Genomic DNA, 6,025 nt, shown 5'->3' on the forward strand with positions numbered 1-6,025 from the left:
GAGGGTTCAATAAATATGGAGGGCCATGGAGTTGGTGCCTATATGCAGTAGGGTGCTGGGACTGACTTGGGATACTGAGAGAGACTTGTTATTGGTAAAGTCTCAAAATTCCAGTATGCCCAATAACTTAATCCAGGGAGCATAGGCTTATGCCCCTGAGAGAATGGAACACTAATTAGTCCATTTTGAGGGATCAATAAATATAGATGGCCATGGAGTTGGTGCCTATATGCAGTAATGTGCTGGGGCTGACTTGGGATACTGAGAGACTTGTTATTGTTAAAGTCTCAAAATTCCAGTATGCCCAATAAATTAATCCAGGGAGCATAGGCTTATGCCCCTGAGAGAATGGAACACTAATTAGTCCATTTTGAGGGTTCAATAAATATGGGTGGCCAGTGAAGATGGGAAAATTGTACTCCACATTATGTAAGTCGTCTAGCAACGACCTCCGCCCGGCCGCAGTGTGGAAAATTTTTTTGATTTTCCGAAGCTATAGCGCCTAATAGATGTTTAATGTGTCGATATGAGTCAAAAATGTATTTGACATTAGAGTAGAACCAAGAGTTCCCTTTGCGCATGCGCGGATGTGCGGGGGGTAGAGGCGGATTGTTTTGAATGTGGTGAGGAAGCTGGGAAAGCATGGAACCACGAAATTGGCATTCACGGCGGCCTAAGGATTAATATAGGCCTCATTTCATAATAAGAAGTGTCGTAACTGTTCCTGGTGGAGAGTGAGGGAACGTGATTTACGGGACCACGATAATAGAGTGGTAAAATGTGTGATAAGAGTAGAACCGGGTGACTGACGCGTCACTATGGACTGTGTCCTGGGGAAAATTATCCTTGGTTTAATCATCACTCATCGGTCTCAGATCTTAATGGAGTGGTCTCTAATGTGTATAATAATTATGAGACGTTAAATCGTCTTGTGAATGTTAATGTAATCAGTGATAATAACATTGAGTTAAGAGAATGCGGGATGTGAAATAAGTCGCCTTGCTCCGAGTGAACACGTTAGACCTTGTTCCCGAGGCGAGGAAAGTGAAGCTCATTGATCCACGATTTCTAAACCGGGACAAACCGACGGATACCTCGTCCTGCCGGAATGAGAACCGTGTCGGTGTAGCAGGACATCGAAAATGAGATGGTGAATGGAAGAAATAAGGAGTATCCATCACCCACAGTTAAGTAACCCTTCTAGTTATAACAAACTTATGCTGGCCAGTTGTGTTATGTTGTAATTAGATAGGTTATGAGTGATCCAGCTACATCAAGTGACCACCAGAGAACATCTGGTAAGTGGTGGGATTATGTACAAATGTTTTCCTTGATGGATGTATCCAGGTGTATCCTACCCCCCCCCCCTTCATTCAGCTAAACTAATATAATCTATACAGTCCACAATTAATTAGTAGCACCGTACTTGTGGGTGCTATCCAATCCATACTGGTCTCGGATAGATATGGATAAGATTGTGAGGTCGAGGGGACCACTTGCCGCGACCAGGGGTGGTTAAGTTTTCTCACATGTCTACACGGGGTGACTACGGTAAACAATATGATTGTCTCCCAATGAGATTACTGGTATGTATATAATGTTGAGGTACATACAGGTAAGCACCCTAGAAAATTTTCCATACCAACCATAGATTGTAAACAGTATTACTAAAAAAAAAAAAAAAAAAAAAACTAGGTAATGTTACAATGACAATGAGATAAATCACTCTGGTCTACTTCCTTGGTCCATCCTGGGTAACTCACACGTTACTATGTTATACATGTATGCAAGCATAAGTGTGCAGCTGTAGATAGATGAACCAGTACCTAAACAATCTCACACACGCGTTACTATGTATGACAAGTGTTACCAAGTACACCAAGTGTACACTTTATCACTTAGAATATACTTGTGTAGATGTAAATATAAGTGAGAGTGGTACACCGCTGGTCGTAATAAACACACTCAACTTCTCAAGGTCACACACTAGGCCCAGCTTCTGGAGTTACCAGCGTTTTAATGTGTTTATTATGTGTCAGTGCGTGTCTGCAGTCATTAAATTGGTGTATCAGAAGTTAAACACTACAATCCAGTTGATCAAATAGTCTAAAACAATTTACACAATGTATAACTAGAAGTATAATGATTGCAAATTGTTACTATTACAATTTTAACTAGGCGCTAGACCCACTAGATGAGATGGCAAGGAACATAGATGTTAACAGGCTGACTCTTGCTTAACACAGTTGAAAGGTAACCGAATTACTCAAGTAAGAAAGTATTCATGAAACTGAACATTATGCAGCAGTAAGCTTGTTCACAGTAAAAATACAAAGCATAAGTTACACACTCACACCACAGATGAACAGTGAAATTTGAAATATTACTGGGAATTTAGCAGTAAAGTTTCAGTCTGAACGAGAAAATGTATCAGAAAACACAGCAATGACACTAGGATAAGCAATTTAATTATGTAACCGTATTTAATAGTTCAGTTACACTGAGCAGAGCATGTATTACACTGATTTATCAAATGTAAGGAGTCGCTACACTGAGCACACTCTGAGCCTTTTAAAGTCTTAATACAGGCTTACAAATGACAATTAACTGTTGGGGAAAGCAGCACTTAACACTTCTAGCACAAGTATGACAGATGAATGTTCACTGTGTACAAGCCAATCACCACAAACTTACTATGTTTATAAGTGAACCTCTGGCATGTCCCACTCAAAATGTCAGCACAGCAATGCTCGTCAAATTGTTCTCAAGCCACTTCAGGAAACACTGGTATGCCAGCAGCACTGCAGAACGTATACACAGACATGCTGGGCCCTAGGACAGCTATAACTGCAGGCTGCCTTAGCTTGTTCTGGCTAGCTTTAAGTACTGCCCTCAAGCTTGCTTGACTGTGCTCGCCAAGCCTGCGCCAACCACCTGGACACCTGCTTGCAGCAGGCAGGCAGGCACACAGGAGACACTCGCAAGATGAGCGGAGTGCGGCGCAGAGGACACGGGCACTCAAGCACCCATGTGGTCTGGCAAAAAACCGCCTCTAGACCACAAGCAAATAGAGGCGAATGGCTGAGTTCCAAATCGAGGAAGGAGAAGGGACAAGGAAGGGATATTCACCTCGCTAGACACGGGCAATATGGGTGTAGTGGCCTGCAGGTCGCAGTGCAATTTTCAAGGTCATTCACTGGGCCCACAGTCGTCTCGAGAGTTACCAACCCTGTACTACTTGTTAATTACTCCAAACCCGCAGCACTTAACACATCTAGCACACGTGTCTTGGAATGACAGACAAATTTTCACTACATAAGAACTAGTTCTCACAACACCTAAGGTGTGGCCGGAACACTGTAGAACGTTCACAAAGGCATTCTGGGATTCAGAACAGATGTAGCCTTGGCCTTCACTGGCTGGCTTGGAGCGCTGTTTGGCCTGGATCAGCTAAACTCGCCCTTATCCCATATGTAGATAATGGGGACGAGTTAAGGGATACCGGTGAATAGGAAAGTCGAGGAAGGGACATTCACCTCACTAGACACACGCAGTATGGGTGTAAGTGGCATGCGGGTCTTATAGTGCCATTTTCAAGGTCACCCAGCAGGCCAGACATTCCTCACTCATTTTAAGCCTATGTAGGTACTGATGGTAGCACAATGTCCTAAGTCAGCGTAATCCACTCATGCAAATAGTTACAACAAATCTGCAGCACTTGCGGAACTCACATATTCGAGTACCAGCGGGGCAGCAAAATACACCTCTACACTGCACATCGTTGATAGAGGCGAATGGCTGAGTTTAAAGGCGGAGAGTTGGGGATACAGGAGAACAGCAGGGGTAACTGAGCATGCACATTCGCCTTTCTTCACATAGTCAATATGGGCGAAAGTCTCAGGCAGGTGATGCAGTGCCTCGCTCAAGGTCACAGGCTGAGGCAGACTTCTCAAGAGTTACCAAACACTGCAATACTCGTACAGATTGTTACTCACTCCAAACTTGCAGAACTTCTAGCACACGTGTCATGGAGTGAAAGACGAATTTTCAGTGTGTGGACACCTGGGTTACCAACTCACGTAGGACTGCACACTCGTCGTTATTCCTCAGGTTGGTAAAGCGATGAGTTGTGAGCATTTTGAGAGGCACGAGTAGCAGTGGACTAGCAAAATTCGCCTCTACACTGTATGTTGATAGAGGCAAAAGGCTGAGGCCAAATGAAAGGCAGAGGGGAAGCAGAGGCCTGTGAGGGCCTTTGCAAAAAGGAAAACTATTTCCAGTGTTTCACTAGGTATATCCTTAGTCACAGCTCGCACATAAGAGTTCTCACAACACTGAAGCTGTCTTCCAACAGTAGGAATTTTAATGATGACTTATCAGTCGGGAGAAATGGGTAGGCCTGCTAATTAGTAGATCCAGATCCCCAGCACACGTCTACTCCCCTCAACCACTCAGCCTTTACATATTTATAGCACTTACACATATTACCTACACTTGACATGGAACACTTAACTAGAGGATGTTGATAGTACGCTGAGGTCAGTGGTTAAGTGTGGTCATACCTGCCAAGCTCTTGGGAGTTAGCGTGGGCTGTTACCCATACCATGGCTTGTCGTAGTGCTTTAGAATCCCAGGTTCATGTGTTGAAGAAGGAGATTCTACTTCTTCAGGAGGAAAATAGGAAGCTGAAGCTTCGCATAGATGAGTTTGGGAGCGAGTGTGAGAAGGATTTAGCTGGTAAGGAAGGAATGGTCGCCAGCAGTGATAGTGGCAGCCGCTTTAAGTGGCAAGTGGTTCACAGTTCAGGAAGAAGGAAGATGAGGAGAGTTAATAGAGAAGTTGTGAAGGTAGGAAATCGATTCTCTGTTCTCCAAGACGAGTGTACTTCAGTGGTTAGTGAGGTTGAAGGTACCACTGATTTCCCTGCTAATCAAGGTAAGAATATTTTAATAGTAGGCGATTCTCAGGTAAAATATATGGACCGTGCATTTTGTAACAGAGAAAGTTCAGACAGAGAGTGTGTCTTCCTGGAGCTGGTGTTGGCGACATAGCCAGCAGGTTGGATAATATTATGGCAGGTAATGGGAACAAGCCCATTATCTGTCTTAGTGCTGGGGGTAATGACATTGGGAAGGGCAGGAGAGAGGAGCTGCTGGGTAAGTACAGGTCAGCCATAGAAGTAGTTAGGTCAAAGGGAGGGATCCCAGTCATATGTAGCATCTTGCCAAGAAAGGGAGTGGGCAATGAATGAATGTCTAGGGCAATTGGTATAAATTGCTGGCTAGACAGGTACTGCAAGGAACTTGCAATCCCATTCATTGATAACTGGGACCTTTTCTTCGGCAAATGTGATATGTATGCAAGGGATGGGGTTCATCTCTCTGGGGATGGAGTGGTTGCATTAGCCAATTCAATTGAGAGGGTAATTGATGACTTGTCTAGGAATTTAAACTGATAGATTATTGAGGTATGGGTGGTCAGTGGTCAGTCGTCACGTGAGGTCACAGACCATGAGCTGCTTTGGGGATTAGCGTGGACGGTTACAAAGCATGGCTTGCTTCTGCAGTGTTTTAAAAATTGAGGTTGGAGAGTTGAAGGAGGAGGTCTTGCTTCTCCAGGAGATCAGGAGGCTGAAGGTCTACCTTAATGGATCTGGGGGAGAGTGTGAGGTGGCTGGAGTTCTGGGGAATGAGGCTTCTAGCAGTGAGGTGCAGTCTGTATCTCGCTGTGAGAAGGCTGTAGGTGGGGAGGTAGCAATGGCTACCAGCAGTGAGGTGCAGTCCAGCACCTGCTACAAGTGGCGAGTGGTAACCAGTAATGAGAGGAGAATCAGAATAAGGAAAGTTAAGAGTGAAGATCTGAAGGTAGGAAATCGCTTCTCTGTTCTTCAGGATGAATGTACTTCAGTGGCCAGTGAAGGTAAGGGTACTACTGCCCCTGCTAACAGAGGTAAGCGCATTCTTGTGGTTGGTGACTCTCAGGTAAGATATATTGACCGTGCTTTTTGTAATAGGAATAAGAAGAT

This window comes from Cherax quadricarinatus, chromosome 76 (assembly GCF_038502225.1).
Source record: "Cherax quadricarinatus isolate ZL_2023a chromosome 76, ASM3850222v1, whole genome shotgun sequence".
Taxonomy (NCBI): domain Eukaryota; kingdom Metazoa; phylum Arthropoda; class Malacostraca; order Decapoda; family Parastacidae; genus Cherax; species Cherax quadricarinatus.